The sequence below is a fragment of the Callorhinchus milii genome, unplaced genomic scaffold (genome assembly GCF_018977255.1).
Source record: "Callorhinchus milii isolate IMCB2004 unplaced genomic scaffold, IMCB_Cmil_1.0 Scaffold2, whole genome shotgun sequence".
Lineage (NCBI taxonomy): Eukaryota > Metazoa > Chordata > Chondrichthyes > Chimaeriformes > Callorhinchidae > Callorhinchus > Callorhinchus milii.
In genome coordinates, this window is record NW_024704743.1 from 106,093,961 (window position 1) to 106,115,107 (window position 21,147).

General features: G+C 39.4%; 1 long non-coding RNA gene across 1 annotated transcript; it reads left to right on the forward strand.

Annotated features, from left to right (window-relative positions):
- The first annotated feature begins 16,728 nt into the window (after positions 1-16,728).
- On the forward strand, positions 16,729-19,170 carry LOC103177043. Its single transcript, XR_487670.1, has 3 exons — positions 16,729-16,777; positions 18,024-18,080; positions 19,138-19,170. It is a non-coding gene; the product is annotated as an uncharacterized LOC103177043 (long non-coding RNA).
- Positions 19,171-21,147: the final 1,977 nt, after the last annotated feature.

Below are 21,147 nucleotides of genomic sequence, written 5' to 3' on the forward strand. Positions count from 1 at the left end.
AGGCTGATACATTGGCAGCCCTCTCTGGGAATAAAAGATGGCTGGAATTCCCAGCAGACATCATTGCATTAACAATTAAAGCATCAATACACTTTGATTCAATATTTCAGAGCCCATTTATAAAATATTCCGTAGCATTTCTAAAGGTAATGTTACGCAACATTTCCACTTTCATAAAGAAAATTCAGGTCCAGTGATCTTTTTAAAAATGCATCCAGGTATCCTTACTTCAGAAGCACTGCATTAATAAATTTCAGTTCTGTATTGTGACAACATGTAAGGATTATTATTATATTCCTCCCAGAAAAGAAATCCAGAACTAGTTGGGAGGATATCGTATTACTGTTTCATCTCATTCAAATGTTGTATTGCTATTTTAAAATACAAATTTCAAAATTAACCCACAGACATTTTTATTATATTAGAAGTAGCACTACCAAGTTCCATTAAACAATAATAAATTGAAGAATCCTTGCATTGATTTAGCCTCATTATCTTGAGCTTTCTCAAACCCTAATTGCTGTCAAGTGTAATGACTGCATTTGAGGGCAAATGTTCCAGCCAATGTGCTTGCAAGTTACCTCTGGCTTCAGTTGCAGATTAATGGGAATACTCATTACAGGTAACAATGTAATATTCAGAGGTACCTCTCATCTCCAGCTGTGGGGGAGTAGTCAATGTCACAGCAAACGTCCCTTCTATATCTGCTTTAGAATGTCTTATGATAAAACATAAGGTTGAATTGAAGGTTAAAGATTGTTTCTTAGCCAACATTAAAGAGGAAATGTTGATCCTTGGATGTGAAAAAAGTTCATATTGTAGTGTTAACCTTGTCAGTGTGCAGGAATTGAGTTGAATTGAATTGTGTGCAGGAAATCACCTTGAGAATAGAATATCATGATTCGTTCATGGGCTCCAATAGACATTCAAATTTTCTTGCAAGGTTGTAATGAAGCAAGTGGCTTGCAAGATGGAACAATACTAAATACATTATTATTATAGTTAATAGATATTATTACATTGAATCGTTTGTAATGCATGAATAATAATAAAACTGTTGTTTCCTCTGTTGTACAAATGGTAATGTTAAAAAGGATTCCCACAGTGCTTAGAATTGTGGCTGATTGTTCACCTCAAAGAACTGCAATCTAATCACTGTTATAAATGAAGGACAGACCAAACCACTGCTGAGATTCCTGTATTTATAATAATAATATAATAATAGTTATAATAATAATAAAAATCCTTTCATTTGATATAGCGCCTTATCACATCTTCGGGACGTCTCAAAGGGCTTCACAGAATACACTGTAAAGTGAATTGATTGTATATTTTGTGGGCGAAACGCGGCAGCCAATTGCATACTGTAGTGTCTCACAAACAGTTATGGATTGAGTGACCAATTTTTTTTATTATTATATATTTTTTGAAGATTATTACCCCCAGGAAAAGCGATCCGCCAATCGACTAACAACCATGTTCCTATTTACCGCTAGGTAAACAGAGTAAGGAAACTTGCCTAAGGTTTCCTGTCATTGAAATGTCTCAAAGCGCTTTACAGGCTTTTCTGTGAAGTGCAGTGACTGTGTATTTGTTGGTGAATGCTGTAGTCAATTTGCACACAGCAATGTCCCATGAATAGCCTTGAAGTGAATGACCAATTTTCCTGGGGGAATTGTTGGCCAGGACAGTGGGAGAAACTCCCTTCTCTTTTCGAGAAATGCCATGAAATCTTTAACGTCCATCTGGACATTGGTTTATCGTCTCATCCAAAGGCCGGCACCTTCAACACTGCAGTGCTCTGGCAACATTGCATTAGAGTGACAGCATAGATGATGTGAATTCAAAGTCATGAGCTGTCTCCATAGCCCATAGACCAGGAAGCCAATCCAAGTTGATTGTTATAGTCTAGCAAACTTAAAGTCATATCGGTTTTGTTTTCATTTTCTTTCAGCTCTGTTTGAAATTTCTGGCAAAAAGGGAGACACTCAAACGTTCACGAGTGTAATTCATCGGAATCTGGCTCTTGCTGTAGATCGTAATCGAGCCGTTGCTTTGGTAAGAAAAATAAGTGCACATTTATCCAAATTAGGTAGTTGTACTAACCTTGGAGTCTTGTTCAACCCTCAACTATCCTTTCTACCCCACATCTGCGCCATGATCCACTCTGCTTTCCCCCACCTCCGCAACATCGCCTGGCTCCACCATTGTCTCATACCGTAGTCCACCGAGACCCTCAAACACGCCTTCATTACATTGAGGCTCGACTATGCAAACTCACTGCTTCTCAGCCTCCCTAACTCCTCCCTCCACAGGCTGCAGATCATCCAGAAACCTGCAGCACGTGTCCTCTCCCGCACGAGGCTCCGCGACCCTATCACCCCCATCCTCGCCCGACTCCACTGGCTTCCCATTCACACAGAGGATACAGTTCAACATCCTGGTCCTCACCTTCAAAGCCCTCCGCGGTCTTCCTCCCCCCTACCTCTGTGACCTCCTAACCCCCTACCACCCTGTTTGCTCCGGCCTGCTTCATGTTTCCCGCCTTGCTCGCCCCACTATTGGCGGGTGGGCCTTCTGCCACTTTGCCCCCACACTCTGGAACTCCATCCTGCAGTCCCTCCGTCTCGTCACCTTCAAGACCCATCTCAAGACCGTCTTTTTCGACCCTGCTTTCGATCTCCCTGCTTCCCCCCCCGCCCTTAACCCTTCCCCACCCCGACCCCCAGCTCGGGACCGTAACCCTATCTGTCCAGCACCTTGGGACGTCCTCCCAACATGAAAGGCGCAACACAAATGTAATTTTGTTGTTGTTGTTGTACTAGTGACTAATACAGAAAACGATAGCGAATTATAGCTCAGTTTCACTAGCAGAGGGGAATAGAAGGCTGTGGGAGGGAATAATGAGTGAAGACTTGTGTGGAGTAAAAACACAGACACAGACTTGTTGGGCTGAGGGGCCTGCTTCCATGCTATATATTCTTTGTCATCTTTGAAACGTCTTAAAGAGTTGCACTGATTTTCCTGCAAAATAGTGGTGGTCAACCTCTGTCTATGAGTTCCAACCTATTTGATGGACCAACAAAATGAATGTTTCTTGATTTAATATTTCTTGATTTATGGTATAAATCTATGTTTTTTGTTATTTTTATAATTAATGTGTTTCCCAACCAAAAAGGTTGTGCAGTATTGTGCTGTTAAGTGTAGTGACTGTCCAATTGTAGGCAACAGGCAGCTAATTTGCACACAGCATAGATCCACAAACAGCTGCAAAGTAAATGGCCATTATTAATGGTTACACAACACACTTTCCTTAAGAATTCCTGCCATAAGCGGTTGCTACATTGTATAAATATGTAATTTCTGTGCTATGTATTGAATTACATATAATACTGCACAAATTAGAAATGTATTTCCAGGGAGAAAATACCATAATTGATCAAAAGTATTGCCTTACAGGACAAGGGAAGAAGCCTTAGCCAGCTGAAAGTTTCCTTGAAGAGCAATCGCTGTGTAATACTGGATTCTGCTCAAGTTTTAGGACATATAATTGCATTCAATGCTGAAGGGAGACCGGCTGACGCATCAGCTGTGGGATCTTCACCAATTACCACTGAATTTGCTGTCCACATTAAGGTACTGGTGAAATGAAAAAAGTCTTTCTAATGATTAGACAAGCTTGGGCTCTTCAGTCTTGAAAGAACATGTCTCAGAGGAGACCTTAAAGAGGTCTATAAAATTCTAAATAAGATTGAAAAAGTAAATCCAGAACAATACTTCAGGATACACCAAAACAGTAGCACAAGAGAATATAGATTTTGAGTTGCAAAGCATAATTTCAGCACAGACACTGGGAAGTTTTTGTGGTAATTAACAACTGGCACAAGTTGCCAGGAAAGGTGGTTCACTGGATGTATCTAAAAAGCCACCTGATGCTGTGAAGGAGGGGACAGTAGGGTGTGTATTCTTGTAAGGTGAGATCAGATGGCCGAAAGGGTCTTCTTCATCTAAACTAATCTTGTGATCTTGTGATTATCAATATGGAGTAGCATCGGCATGGACTATTAACATATTCGTATTACAATATTAATACAAGAATCATATGATATTGGGTAAAAATGTCCTCAGCATTCAATGTGGTGACTTTACCAAATTTCTTTTTATTTATGCGGAAAACAGGTATTCGCAAAAAAAAAGTCCATCAGGAGAGTAAAAAAGAATGACATTAAAAAGAAAGCTCTCCACTTACTGTTAAATATTCACTGAGTGGACTTTACTTTCTCCATCTTTACGTTCATTAGCTATTCCTGCTGGAACACTGATAAGTGATATAATAATAGTAACCCTTACATTTGATATAAGGCCTTTCACGTCAGGATGACATCTCAAAGCGCTTCACAGAACAAACTAAAGTGTAGGGTCTGCATGATTTTTACACAAAATATTGTTTTTTTTGGTGGGAAAGACAGGATAACAACTGTAAAGGAAAACAGTTCAAATTTTTGTTTAGTGAAATAATTGAACTGAAATATCCCCAAATCTCTATTTACAGTACTTTGTTTATCAAATTGCAGATTTTGAGGTTTAACAGCAGGGGGCACTCACAATCTGCAAGGAGTGAGTGGTCCCAGATTTTTTTAATTCAAATAAGGGTTTGCCAGTTCAGTGTCAGTGGAAGACGACTCCTACTCAACAGATGGCTGAGCACTGTTGGCACCATCGCACATGGATCCAGATTGAACTTGGCCTGAGCCAGGATTCAGGGCCTGTGGTCACAGAGGTAGATAAGTGGTTTTAAAGTGGCTTATCTGTCAAAGGTCACATTGAACCTATTGGCATTGAACATCTGATGAAATGCAATATGCTTGCAGATTGGTATTTGCAATGAGTTAGAGCACATGGTTAGCTTGTAATTTAGCTGAATGAAAAGCAGAGAGAATTCCAAGTACTGTAGGATAAACAGTAGTCATGCTGAACAGACTAAGGCAAATAGCTATAAAAAGCCAAGGAGTAAAGCAACAATTGATATCTTGAAATCTCTTTAATGTTTACAAATAGATGATCGTGATTTGATAGTGATGTCCCCTGTCTTGATCATTCATTCTGCTTTGTCTTGACTTTAAGGGTATGTTCAGAGATGGTGCAGTAGTTCTGCTGAATACCAACTTCCTCCAATGTCTGCACATCAGCCCTGATGGGAGCTGTCGTGCGACAGGAAAGCAATCTTTAATGTCATATCTAAGGGTGCATAAGGTCGGCCCCAAGACTTACATGTTTGAGAGTGTACAGAATCCAAACAAGTTTATTCAAATAAGGAGTGGCAGATGTGATGGACTGGTGAGAATCTAGTTATGTGTTTATAACAGACATTCATATAACACACAAATCATGAAGTAATGAGTAATAAAGCATCACGCCCTAGAAATATTTGACAATCTGGATCGTAGTTTGTTTAAATCTGTCCAATATTGTCCCTGAATCATTAAACTTGTTACTAAATGTAGTAATTGGTTACTATTTATTCCAATGAAAATAAATAAGCTTCATCTATCCAAATTTGATGTGTGAAAAAGTGATTTCAGTAACAGCTGTAGAACTGGTGACAATATTACAAAAAGAATGCATTAATAGTGCATATGTAGTGACTTGATATGTTTTGTATTTGATCTGCAAAGGGCATCGGAGATCACTACTGCCACTTTAGATTGGAAAATAATTTGGATAAAGGAGCAATAACCCTGGAATCTGTGAAGTACCCAGGAATCTATCTCGGGCTGCACCCAAGTGGACAAACGATGCCCACAGTAAACACTGGAGTTGACAATCTCATGCTGTACCCACAGGTTATCAACTGTAGGTGACTCCTAGATATAACTACAAACAGCATTGTTGCTATTTCGCAATATAAAATATTCTGACCTCCTTGACAAAACACACTTAGTCACATTTTTGCATGAGGAACTTAAAGAATGTTGTTGAATTTTGTAGAAAGCTCATAATATTCAGCTAGCAGATTGTATCCTTGTGTTTTAGGAGATGGTTTTCTTCTGGTCTCTGATAAAACAAAGCACTGTGATGTACATCATAATAGCTTCCTCAAGGCTGTTTAGAGATGTTCCACCTGCACCCTGTTGATCCTCTGTTATTTCAGTGGAAACTTGTCCATTTTGAGTACCATTGTTGAAAGTGGCCAGCTACCCCTGGTCATTGTGAAACGTGCTGTTGTTTTTAGCACAGGGCGATGTCACAAGAGTAGCTGAGTGGAAGGAAATAATTCCAAGCACCATGGGTTTTGAAGACAAATTAGGGATTTTCAGATTAGTCAAAGTGAACCGGGTTCCTAGCGGAAGTTTAACATCTGTATGATTGAAATATCAGTCAACCAAAAGTGCATTCACAGTGGTTCCACAAGTTGAACTTTTATTACAAAAAATTTCCAGCAGAGGAAGAGTTGGTGATCACATAACAAACAGAAGTGCATTTTGTATAATAGAGTAATATATAGCAAACACCTAACCTAGCTTAAGATGAAGAAACTTTTTTTGACTTAAGGGAAAAGTTCCCCTTTGTATCTGCTGCCCAATACACTATATTGGTTCCTTATACAGTAGCTTGTATCATGGTTATGCCAAGATATATCAGTAAATCTTAGCTGTTCTTAAACCACTTAAAAACGTCAGAAATTGTTATAATTATATAATGATGTTTGTAGCTCACTTGTTAATGATATCCTCTAAAAGTATCAGCGATGAAAAGGTGCCTTTTTTATGCCATAACAAGACCCACAGAATATTGCTGGGATTTTAAGTGTTGCATTATTTCACTCCAACTTCCATCATCATCTCTCCTAAATTAGTCCTGGAATTGCAGGGTCTCTTGTGAAAAATGACAACAAAAAGATTCCATACATCAAACACATGAAGTTGCACAATACAAATGCACCTAAGCTACAACTGAATTTCTCACTGTTGATAAAAACAGCTCATTGCTGTGATGGGAAGATGATAGGATGGGTATTCTGGAAAGATGTGATCAAATGGGCTGAAGGACATTCTTCATTACCCTGTAATATGTTATCGTTCTCCAGTTTTAAAGCTACCACATATTGTAGACAATTCACTAAAGACTAGACATTCAAGTCAAGGTTTAAAGTTGCACATTGAGAATTTTTCCAGGTAACAAAATTAATATTGATCTCTTATCCAACACAGTTGGCAAGAAATTGTTTCAGACCGCAAAACATTTGCAGTTGGAAGATGAAATGGAAAATGCTAGGCAGTCCACAACCTCGCATTTATTAAGTAAGTATTACATAACCATATTACTGAGCCACTCTGTGGATTGTGGAGTTGAACTGTTTGTTGGTAGGATATATGGTCTGACTCTGATTTCTCCTTGAGGCACATTGTGACAAAGTCATGGGGGGATAGGTTATGCCCATACACCTGTAAATATCCTCATTAATTGAGTGGTCACAATTTCCAATCATACATTAACAGTAATGTTAAAAATAGTACATAAGATCACAAATACGATGACCGAGGAGAATTAAGAAGAGTCATGGCATTTTATTTTTTTGGTCAGCCAAATTCTGTTTGGACTTCCAATTTTGTGAAGGACTCACCTTGAAGGGCGCCCAGCGACAGTTCACTAGACTACCACCTGGGCTGAAAGAAAGTGACAGGTGAGATAGTGGACAACGTATTTGAGGGATCCATTACCATGGAGCATACCCTTCAATTAGAGCCAAGATAGTTCTTCCAGAGAGTTGTCACGATGTGGAATGCTTTGCCCCAGTAAGCTGTAGAGGTGGAATTTATCAGAATATTTTTTTAAAAATGTGATAGATCTTTGTAAATCTATGGATACGTGGGAAAGAGATGTATGATGGGGTATGGTGAAATGGCAGTGTATTCGGATTTAAACAATCTGTCAGTATCTAAAATAACAACTTACATTTATATTGCGCCCTCCACGCCCGGCATTGTCCCAGAGTGCTTAACAATGGTGGAGTCTGAGGCCGACCCAGGGGAAGGGGGAAGGTGACCATAGGTACGGTCAAAGAGGAAAGACTTCAGACGCAACCTGAAAATGGGGGCAAGGTGAAGGGATTGAGGGAGGGAGTTCCATAGCTTGGGGGCGTAGTGGCTGAAGGCACAGGTGCCAATGTTGGAGCAGAGGATTCGAGGGACAAGGAGGAGGCTGGAGATAGTAGAGTGGAGGCAGTGTGTAGTAGTGGAGAGAGAGGAGGTTGGAGAGATAGGTGGGTGTCAAGGCATGGAGCGATTTAAACACTAGAGTGAGGATCTTAAAGTCGATCCGTTCTGTGACAGGGAGCCAGTGGAGTTTGGCAAGTACTGGGGAAATCAGGGTGCAGAGTTAGTGTGGGTGAGAATGCAGGCGGGGAGTTTTGGATGAGTTGAATTTTGTGATTAGTGGAAGAGGGGAACCCGGAGTGGACACCATTTGAGGAGTTTAGCTGAGAGGTGATGAAGGCATGGATAAGGGTTTCGGCAGCTTGTGGAGTGAGGTATTGTTGGAGCCAGGCAATGTGACGGAGGTGGAGGAAAGCGATCCTGGTCAGGGAACGGATGTGGTGAACACTAATGGAACAGACTCAATGTCTGTTCGTTGAGTCTGTAGAAAAGAATAGGTAGTATCCTTTCCTACAGACTCTGTAGTGGCCTCCTTTGTTCCTATTTCTTATTCTGTTCAATGGTGTCCTGGATGTTCACCAAGACACTAGATATCAAATGTACTTCTACTCAGTGATTCACAATATTCACAAGAAGGGGAAGAAGATGTTGTGGCAGAGGCGAGTTATGTTGCGGAGGTGAGAGAAAGTCGAGCGAGTGAGAGCCCGATGTAGGGTTTATCTGGATTCAAAGTTACACATTCAAAAATTGTTTCAAATAATAATAATAATACTTGCCTTTGGTATAGCGCCTTATCATGTCTTCAAGACGTCTCAAAGCTTCACAAAATATACTGTAATATATATACTGGCTGCATATTTTGTGGGTGAAAAGCAGCAGCCAATAGGGCACAACAGTGTCCCACAAGCAATCGTGGATTGAAGTGACCAATTTATTACCCCCGGAAAAGTGATCCACCAATTGACTAACAACTGGGTTCCTACTTACTGCTAGGTAAACAGAGGAGTGTGAAGTAAGGAAACTTGCCCAACATTTCGCCCTGCTGGGAATCAAACCCAGATCACTCACATGCAAGGTGAGCGCTCTAATCACTGAGCTACAGGACTCCACGTAGTAAATCAATATTCAATCGTTTGTCCAATGCAGATGACAAGAACAATCTTCCCGAGTTACAGAGTTTACAGGAAAGTGTGGTTTCAGAAGATGTCACAAACCCTTTGCGACCAAGCTGTAAGTAACTGTTATTTCTCGGACCATACACAAAATTACTTTCCCCCTTTGGCAGTGGGTGTTTATAATGGGATTTTCCCATTAAATAACTCCATTGCTAAGTTTGTAATTATCCCAATTCAGAGAAAAATAAGTCTGTAATAAGATGTTGATTATTCAGAAAGGTAAGAATTAATACAGAGTACAATAGAATAGATTAAAGATGATGTTTGCTCCAAAAATCAAAAAGCTACTGCATTCTTCAAAAGGCTGGCTTTGATATACTTGCCTGTTATTGCTCCAGCTTTCAATGCATTTGTCTGAATAGCTGAGCAGCTGCTTGTAATCTGGCCCCAACCTCATCCTGAATATAAATACAGTAATAGAGGTTTAATTTGGGTCTGAAAATCTAGAGGGCAGATTCATAGTATGCAGACATAAGGTAAAAGAACAGAGATTTGAGCTTTGCTGTTGTAAAATTTGCAGCATCAAGTTATCCAGTGAATAATTTACTTGGCTTTGACAATGCGATGGACTGAAAATAACAGCAATAATAAAGGCTCATTTCTTTACCATGATTTAAATAAAAGGTAGCATAGTTTTCTTAGGTAGCATTGTTCTAAGGGGTATCTTGCTATGATTACATTTGAAAATGTCTGAACAGATATAAAAAAGCACATTTGGTTGAGCTATTGAAATATCACAAAACACTCAAATGTTGGGTACTGTCTTATTGGGGAAAAATTTAGAACCAAATGAGTTTTACGTAATTAATAGGAGTAAAATATGTAGTATGTGATGTGATCTTACCAGTGATAATTACCACAAGGGCAGAAGCTGGGTCATTTTTGTCAACAATAACAACAATATACAATTATATAATTCCTTTCACTTCAGGAACACTTCACACTACCAAACCCCTGGTAGGGAGGTGGGTGGGGGGAAAGCAGTCAAAAGCATAGCCAAAGATACGTCTTAATAATCCTTGAATTTGAATTTGACTTTCACATGAAGAGGACGTCTCAAAGCGCTTCACAGGTTTTACCCAAGTGAAGGGAGTGTATTGCTTGTCTAAAGAGGTGTGTATTAGCAATGTGTGTTGGGTACTGCTAAATCCAAACAAGCTAACACCACACACTTAATCCAAAACTAGTAGCTTCCTGCTACTTATCCAGCATCCATCGAGTATTGGTTTGCAGGTTTATTATGAGCCAAATGGGAACAATCCCAACCCCTCAGTGAGATAATATAAAATAATTAAATATTGAAGTCTTTATATAACAAAACGAGGAATCTAAGCTGAAGTAATTTTAACTCATGCACATCCCAATTAACATCAAATTTCAATGTCACTTATCTTCAAAAATCCTACTTGACTCGCTGGTGCTGGAATGAAATTTACTGCCACTTCAGGAGCCAGCAACATTATGCTTATTTTTAAAGTATTTTCCTTTGGGTCGCTTGGCTTTCAGAGCTAAGAATTGGACTGATGTCGGGTTGATGCACACAGCACATTAATTTCAGTTCGCTTCCATAACTGCTTATGTGATATCGAGTACCCAAATGAAGTGTGGCAGGAAGATCTATGTGAACCCTGGGTTTGATTCCAAATTGAGGAGGAACCTTTCCGCTACAGATCATCTGCTATTAACCTGAGAGGCAGTTCTGCATGCTTTGGTTCTTAGAACCAATGGAAATCAGTTGAATGGCTCAGATTTGTGTCGTACATGCATCTGATCAATTCCTTTACTTTATTGCTCAATTACAGATGTACAAATTATACAGAAATACATAGGCTGTACAGCACTAAAATAAGCTATTCAACCTAATTAGTCTGTGCCAGTGTTCATACTTCACATGAGTCTCCATCTCTCCTATTACCCTTACCTTATCTACCCCACCCACCATGCCTCTCTATTCCCTTCTCATGTATGGATCAAATGCATTATTGCTTTCTGCTTCAACCACAGTTTCTGACAGTAAGTTCCACATTCTCACCTGCCCTGTGTAAAGAAAGTCCTCCTGACTTGTCTTTGAATTTGGATTGTGTTGCTATAGATGTAGAATTGAAGCATGGGTTAATATGATTTTGCAAACCATACAGCATTGTTTTTTATCAAGGTTTGTGAGCTCTGAAAATACTTTCTTGCATGGAGATGCATTTGTCTTCGGAAATATGTTTTGTGCTACCTTTTAGTTTTGAAGCAAGACTAAATTTGATCACTGTTGTAAACCAGCTCCTGCGATGAATGAGTGGAAGGTAAACATAATGACAGGTGCAAAAGCAGCCAAAGGGAAAGTCTCCTTGGCAGTATATGGCGACCAAGGGATGGAAGGTCCAATCCTTCTTCAAAAAAGCAACACGACAACTCCCTTTCTACCTAATCAAAATGATGAATTCAAGGTAAAACCCACTCCTTTCCTCTCCATTTTATCGTTCAAGGACATTTTTCTTTTGGGATAATGATAGGAAGGGTTATCCTAAGCACATTTTCGTGAAAGGGCTGATAGAAATTTATTCAAACTGTCGTACTGACAAAGGGTAAACATTGGAAAGCAAAACATTGTGAAGCCTGTGACTTCCTGATTAAACGCTGTTGTTAAGCCTCTGGTTTTAATCTTTAGGTCAATATGAGCATGGTTGGTGAGATATATAAGATTCGTGTGAAACAAGATGAAATTGATCTGTCAAATAATCTTGCAAAGTGGAAGCCACAAAAGGTACATTTCTTCTGTGTTTGCTGGTTTACTGATACTGGGGATTAGTACAATATACCTTTGTAATTACAGGCTTCTATAATTTGTGTTATTATTCATATTGGGTAAAGTAAAATGCCACACCAAAGAATGTGACGTAGACTTTACTTGGTATGTGTGCAGGATATCATGTCAAAGTTAGCATACGATGGACAGTTTAGTGAAACACATGTACACAGAAGAATCAAATATTCTCTGCTAAAAATAGCAATCTTTTACACTCAGTCTTCTTAATGGCATTTCCCTTTCTACAGATTTAGTATAAAAGAGCCCTATTTTTATCACTCAGCAAATGTTAGACCCCAAAGCCTATCAGTGTCATTCAGACTAATGTCAATAATCCCTATTGTTCTGTTTGACAAAATGCAAAGCCCACAAGTGTTTGAATTAAGGCTGAGTTAAAATGATATTCCTTGAACCTGCTTTGCAAAGACTGTGATGTGCTGGGGGCCAGGTTCAAAAGTTGGCAGGAGAAACTTTGTGCTCAATGTTTTGCATGAAATTGGTTTTGTTTACCCTTAATCAACTTCAAACTGGGAAATCAATCCCAGTCCAACGTGGGGCTTGAACACACAATTGGTAAGTGTGCTACCAACTGAGCCAGACTGCAAACTATGTCTCAATACTTAGTTTTATTTGCATTATGTATGATATATTATCGAAAAGCATGCAGCTCATAATAGGTAAATGTGTAAGATATTTAATTTGCATTGTTATACTTGAGCAATCAATATTTTACCTGCAAATAATTCTGGGACATTGTAAAATCCCTTAACAGTTAACAATGCAACATATAAAAAGTGGATTGATTTTGAAGTTTCATGTAGACAACGATGAAGACAATGCAGAAAATGTGTTCGAATTTTCTGCATTAGGAAAATCTACCGGGCAGCCACTGTTTTCAGGTATGGAAACTCCACTCTGAAAAGAGTGTTATCTAATCGTGGTTAGTTAGTTACACCAATGAGATTTACTACCTGAGTTTTGCATCAAGCTCATCACAGCAACATTGTGGGTTTAACCTGGTCATCTGCCAGAACTCAAGCCAATTGCCCACAGACGTGTGAAGCTTGAGCTGTTCCTAAAGTCATCTTAAACATTGTGTTACAACATGAAAAGACACAAAGTTCAGTTTTTTTTAATATAAATGGTATAAGATAGAATGGGACAGGAAAAGATTACTTGACCCTTAACTCCATTCTTTCCATAGACCATGTAAAAATTTGCACTGACAAATTAGATTGTAAGATTAGAGAAATATTCTGGATGTTTGGTCAATTTGACTTTGAAGGAGCAGAGGGGAACTTTCTCTCAAGGGATGTTTGTTTTCAGGAGAATGAAAAAACTGACATTAACAAAGACAAGCTTGGTTCTTCTTAACACTACATCATTATAATTGTTTTTACCTCTTTGTTTTGTGTTTGACAGTTCAGAAATATAAAGTAAGTATTTATACTAAGCAGGTGAAACATAAGGAGTTTAATACCCCTGTTTACCTCCGTATCTATGGGGAACGAGGAGACACTGGTGATCATAATCTCTGTGTGCAGAAAGACCCTTCCATTTTCCATTCAGGAGAGGTAAGATGTTGCAAACAATAATTACTGTGTATTGTTTGTATTCTGTAGCAACATATTGTTTTACAAACATTTTTATTTGAGATTATATTTTGAGACTATAACCAGCACAGTCAAAAATGTAAGAAAAAAATAGTTATGCAAGACTGAAATGCTAAACTTTCAAAGGTGACATTTAATTGGATCTCCCTTGTCACTTAAAATTGGTTCTGCTAAAGTTCATCATAGATGTCATATCATACCTGCATATTCTCTTTCAGTTGAAACCAGTTACATAAAGGATGCTTAGAAAATGTCAACAATGACTTTATTTGAGTCATTATAAATACTAATATAGTCCTATGTTATAATTGTGAATGTGTAAAATGGTAATTTTTCAATTCCCATTGTAGGTGTTTATTTGTAATTTCACATTTCTATGAAGGATGAAGCATTGAGAAGAAATATTTCTGTCCCTATCTGATTACTTGGAGCCCACTTCATTATAATATAAAATTTAAAGTAGTATAGGTATGGAACCTATTGCTAATGTGCACAACACAGCATTGCTCTTCACTAATGTGAAATGTAATGGTGCACATTTAAAGCAAAAGATAATTTAATATTATTCAAGTTGGCATGAAACAGGGATGTTTCTATGACCTTCTGATGATTTTGTGTCTGGTTTGTACCTTTATCAGTGATCAGGCTTCTTTCAATGTAACTTTATTCCAGGTCGCAATTTTTTATTTAGAAGCCGTGTCTTTGGGTCCACTACATAAAGTGCTGCTGACCTGCAATACCAACAATGTGTCTCAGCGTTGGTACTGTGAAAAAGTGGTTATTAAGGAACTCAGTGAAAATGGCTCAGGATATGTCTTCATTTGTGAAAGGTGACTATAACATTGCAATCTGAAATTGAAAAAATGTACCAATGTGTTGGAAGTTCATACTTGGTTTGTTTTATATTGAAATAATAGTAATCCTTATATTTGGTACAGAGCCTTTCACATCAGGAGGACATCAGGTGAAATGCCATTAAGCTCTCGTCTAAAAATAAATGACCATGTTATGAAATATGCTGTGGTTTTTATCGAAATCAAAGACTTGTCGGGAATGCATTTTGTTTCAATAAATAGGGAGGTAACTGATATTTATGTGAAATTCATATCGACCTTACTTGGTATGTTAATAATCAGCTGGTATTTAAAAGAGAGCAAGAGAGACTGAATTTGCAAAAACAAATAAGGTGAGTGCACATGATACTATATTTATGATTTTCATTGAGAAACTAAGGTCAAATGTATAGAGCTGTAATGCAGGGTATCACCAAGGTTGAAAACAATTGGAAAAGGCAAGATAAAATATGTATAACATGTTATAAATATTGCAGTTCAGGAATTAACCTCAGAGTTTCAGAAGTAAATAAAAGTTATAATAATGTTATAAATACCTGCAAGAACATTATTGATCATATTGTAACATATATCTTCAAAATGAAACAAATCAATTTAAATGATCTAATAAACGACCACCAAAATGGGTTCAGAAGGGATAGATCTTGTCTGACTGGCATTGTAGACAATACATCCTTACTCCTCAGGAGAAATGTCCAAAAATAGTGTTCAAGGTAGTCCTCACACTGTGGTAGGTTTTGCTTGTTGGTGTGTCAATATGCATCATTTTATTGCAGCGAAAATTGTGTGCACCATGGTAAACTAATAACTAGAAAGAGAAGTACTGCATATAATTTTTGACACCTTAATATGGAAAGGGTATTTTTTGGGGGAGAATGCATTGTATTTTCACAAGAATAATGCTAGTCTGGTTAGTTTGGGGATGTTATCGCTGGAGTGAAAGAAGTTAAGGGCTGATTTGATCGAAGTGTTTAGAATTAGAAAATGGTTAAAGAAAATAAGCAGCAAGTGACTCCTTCCCATTGTTTTTCAAGCACCGGTGAGAGGATAATTTTAGAATTAGGACAAAATTACGATAGGACCTAGGCGAGAACATAAAAACATAAGAATTTGTTAGGCAAAGAAGACCAATGTCCAGCCATTTCACCTTCCACCATTCTGGCAGTCACTTGACATGCCATGTCCCAAACTGTACACTGAATCCTGAGATATTATTTTCTAGCAGAAATCTATCTAATTTGTTCTTGAAGGAAATAACACATTCTGCTTCCACAGTCTCCCTAGGGAGCCTGTTCCACATGTTTACTACTCGCTCACAGAAGTGGTATTTCCACAGATTTGTTCTTAATTTACCCCCATTCAATCACAGGGCATATCTTATGGTTTTACAATTCACTACAAGATAAAACAGTTTATCATGGTCTACATTATCTAGTCTCTTCAGAATCTTAAAGATTGTAAACATGTCACCTCTTAACCTTCTCTTCTTCAGGTGAACAAGCCCAGTTTATCTAATCGCTCCTCGTAATCCAGTCCCTCCATTCCCTCAATCATATTGGTTGCCGTCCTCTGTATCCTCTCGTTCGCTGCAATATGCTTTCTATATTGCAGTGACCAGAACTGCACACAGTGTTCCAAGTGTGGTCACATCCCCAAGTGATTTATAAAGTGTCAGGATTCCCCCACTATTTTGGATCAATATTGCTCTTTTAATACAACGCAACATTTGGTTTGCCTTACTCATTGCTACCGAGCACTGTTGCAGGGAAGAACATCTTCTCACAGAGAATACTAAGAATCTAGCCTGCCCTGAATCTGGAAACTATAAATGAGAAATGAGTTGAGGAAATAAAAAGGGAGATGATTGAGCAGTAAAAAAATATTTAGGGAAGATAGGGAGGTGGGATTAGGGGACATTATAGTATATGAGGTTTGGGATATGCTGTGGTGTAGCAGGCTCCAGTTGCTTCCTGTTCCTAATTTTCCCAGGGCTCGCTCTGCATCTTTATCCTTCTTGACCTCTCTGCTGCCTTCGACACTGTCAATTGTATTGTAGTGTATTGTAGTGCCGTCATATTTCAAGATAACATATTGGCTCATGTTTATTTCAGGTGGATTCCAGATATCATATCTGGCGTTGTTCAACCACAGGTGGAAATCCTGTTTCAAAGTAAAAATCACTGTAAGTAACTCGAAAAGTTTATCCCTTAAATTATTCAACACCAAATAACACAGATTCATCTAACCCATGCTGTTAATACATTTGACTACAGAAAAGTTTGAAGATAACATCATGATAAAAATAATAGCAAGAAGATAATAATGTCCTCCCCCACATAAAAAAGATGTTTTTGGAGTGACATCTTTCTCGAATGCCTTCACACATAAACACGTGACAAACCCAAACTAATCTAATTTGACATCAAATTGTACAATGGATTAGTATAATGTTCTGTTACATTGGGGCCCTGGGTTTTAATCCATTTTTCATGTACTATTTTGACAGTCTTACTGTGCATTTGTGTTGGTGGAAAAAATATCTCACTGCTTCAGTAGTGGATATTTATCAGGTTTTGGCTAATGATGGAGATTCACTCTTCAGATGGCTGTTGTATAACCAAGTTTGGTGCTTAAATTGGAACGCATTCCATTTCTCAACATGATGCCTTTTTGATGCCCTTTATTGAACATTAAATAATTACCAAAAGAGGAAAAAGACATAATTGAAAACATTGTAAAATGCATGGTGCATAATTATATCATTATACTTGATGGCAATGACAATAACTTGTTTATATTAAAATCACAATTCATTGTTCTGAATTACCGATAAGCAGTGCTTAAGGTCATCTTTACCCTTCCTACACTCCTTGCCCTCACAACCCCAGTCAATGCCAAGTCAAGATTGTTAAGTGCCTTTCGATGTCCTTCCAATGTGAGAGGTGCTATGTAAATTTGTATTATATTAAGAAAATTATCAATTGTCACAGTCAAGAAACCCCTATTTAAATAGCAGTAGCATTTATTTAAATGGTTCTAAACTTGTCAATGTGACAAAACCACAACCATAATGTTTGATGTTTTCATCCAAACCATAACAATTTTATCCATCTTTGCACACTGTAAATAGTCTAGAAGATAACTGAGGCCTGAATATCTTAAATATCAATTTCAAAATTTTAAGAATTATGGAATTCTTAAATTTGGTCTTAATTTGGAGGCATATTCTTTTTAAAGACCTGTGCTTAATCAGCTTCTAAATCAAGATGGAATTTAAGAATTTTTACAATTCTGTGTGTAAAACTTTAAGACACAAGCTAAAACTTGATGGAATTTTGAACTAATTTTTGTTGTGTGGTTATTAAAGCAGTTCTTCATTATTTACACATGTTCTGTCCCTGCATTCATCTTGATAAATATTCTTGTAGTGTCAGGTATTCAGCAAAATGAAGAGCTTATTGCAGACAAAGTGGAGTCAGATATAGGTATGTATATGTATTTATACGTTGCTTAAGGAAATAATAAAATATAGGTTGGTGATGGCCAGCCCTAAAACGTTGTGTCATTGTCAATGGCTACTCAAGGAGTTTTTTCCCCAGTCTACTTCAACAGGGGAAAGTAACCTTCATGGGGCCTGAAAATCCACCTCATTATCCTGCAAGACTATTTTGTAAGACTATTTTGACTTAAAATGCAAATCATTGCAAAATTGTAGAAAATTATTGAATTGATTGTTAGTTCAAAAATTGGTTTTCCACAATCCTTAAAAAGGGCTGTTTTTTAATTAAAGTCTGAATTAAAGAATTTTTCATGAAGTGAAATATTGCAAAACAAAACTGATACGTTTGCAATTGAAAAGAATGAGGAATTCGCAGAAATCGGAAGGTACCAAAGCTCTTAAATCTTATAAGATTAAGAAATGTTATAAGGAAAAATAGTGCTCTCCTCCAAATTATTTAGGAACAGGGAAAAGAGCAGGGGATCTGGAGCAGGCCCTTACATAACTCCATTAGTCACTGCTCTAGCCTTTTTTTAAAGAAAAAAAATGTTCTTTATTGCTTTGGTCAACTGGGTTTCTGACACATGAAGAAATCCATCAACATGCTTAAGAATATCCAACCCAGTTCGAGAGTTTCACATAAGTATACCACCTAGCAAGGTAAATTTCTATCTTTGGATTGGAATGAGTACTCTATCCAGGTAGAAATGTATCCTTTTGCCTAATCCCTGAGAATATTCCCGGGGGCTGTTGCAGTTTAACCAGCTAACACCACATAGCATTGTTGAGAGCACTGTATAGCAAGCTTCCCACTGCTTGTCCAGCAAGGACCATTCTACCCATCAAGGCTTTGACTTACAGCGTTAAAGGGAGCCGAGTGGGAAGAAATTCTGGCCCCAGTCTGGTTCTACAAATTCTGACAAATGAGCCCAGTTAGGTAGTCTGTCCACAACAGTGCCTTGGAATACTGTCTTAAAAAAAAATTATTATACAAAGTAAGGTAACTTATCACATCAACTTGATAAATATTTTTATATTTTCAGACATTCCAGAAGGGTCCTTGATTGAGATTAAAGGTATATGCACGTTATATATATATGTATTTCATTATTAACGTACAATTTTCTGTTATTCTGTCTGTGGGGACCACACTTTGTGACACCAAGTTGAGGAACTGTGGAACTAGGAGAGGCAGTACACGTGTCACAGAGAGAGCGTAATAGGGTACGCAAGCAGGCTGATAATTGGCTCGCTTGAACAACAACAACAACAAAATTACATTTGTATAGCGCCTTTCACGTCGGGAGGACATCCCAAGGCGCTGGACAGACAGCGTTACGGACCCTAGCTAGGGGATTGGGGTCGGGGAGGGTGGAGGGCAGGGGGGGAAGCAGGGAGATCGAAAGCACGGTCAAAGATGAGGGTCTTGAGGTGGGTCTTGAAGGTGGCGAGGGAAGGGGATGAGGCAGAGGGACTGCGGGATGGAGTTCCAGAGGGTGGGGGCAGAGTGGCGGAAGGCCCACCCGCACAATAATGGGGCGAGCGAGGTTGGGGACGTAAAGCAGGCCGGAGCCCACTGAGCGGAGGGAGCAAGCAGGATGGTAGGATGTTAGGAGGCTGCAGAGGTAGGGCGGAGCAAGACCGTGGAGGGCTTTGAAGGTGAGGACCAGGATCTTGAACTGTATCCTCTATGTAATGGGAAGCCAATGGAGTTGGGCAAGGATGGGGGTAATAGGGTCGGGGAGCCTAGTGTGGGAGAGGACATGGGCTGCAGAGTTCTGGATGATCTGCAGCCTGTGGAGGGAGGAGTTGGGGAGGCCGATAAGCAATGAGTTTGCATAGTCAAGCTTCGATGCAATGAAAAACTCTGCCGCCTGCATTCTCATCCGCACCAAACCCTGATCCCCGATCACCCCAGTCCTTGCCAGACTGCTCTGGCTGCCTATCCCAGAAAGGATCGATTTCAAGATCCTCACCCTTGTATTCAAGTCCCTGCACTCCTCTGCACCCGCCTACCTCTCTGACCTCCTCTCTCTTCAAAACAGTATCCGTTGCCTTCGTTCCTCCGGGTCTGGCGTCCTCCTCATCCCCCAAGTCCTCCACTCCACTCTCGGCAGACGTGCTTTCAGTGACTATGCCCTGAGGCTCTGGAACTCCCTTCCTCACTCCCTTCGCCTCGCTCCCTCCCTTCCTATTTTCAGGTCTCTGCTGAAAACCTTTCTTTTCAACCGGGTCTTTGGTCACCTTCCTCCCCCTCCCACTAGCTCAGCCCCGGGATCCATTACTGTAAAGCGCTCTGAGACGCCGTCTGGCATGGAGGACACTATATAAATCCAAGTTGTTGCTGTTGTTGTTGAAAGCATGTATGAGGGTTTCGGCGGCCTGCGGTATGAGACAGTGGCGAAGCCGGGTGAAGTTGCAGAGGTGGGGGAAGGCAGATTGGGTCATGGCGCAGATGTGGGGTAGAAAGGATAGTTGAGGGTCAAACAAGATGCCAAGGTTCCGGACTGGCTTAGTGAGGTGGAGTGAGCATCCATGGATGGTGTTGCTGTCAGCGCCTGATGTGAGGAGACGCTGATGGGAGCCAGTCAGGAGAACCCTGAACTTGTTAATGTTCAACTGCAGAAAGTTAGCTCTCAGCCAGGACTTGATGTCCGACAGACATTCTGTCAGGACAGCAGTGGTCCTGGAGTCAAGGGTGGAGACAGAGAGGTAGATTTGAGTGTCATGTGAAAGTTGACCCCAAGTCTGCGGATGATGTCACCAAGAGGGAGCATATAGATAATGAAGAGGAGGGGATCAAGGACAGAGCCCTGAGGAACGCTGCAAGAGACGGTGTGGGGGCTGGAGGAGAAGCCATTTGTGGAGTTGGTGTGAGAGGTACGATCTGAACCAGTCAAGGACAGAACTGTGAAGGTTGAGGTAAGAGGAGAGGCGGTGGATGAGGATAGAGTGGTCAACGGTGTCGAAAGCAACAGAGAGGTCAAGGAAGACAAAGAGGCAGAGGGAGCCCTGGTCGCAGATGGACAAAATGTCATTTGTCACTTTGACCA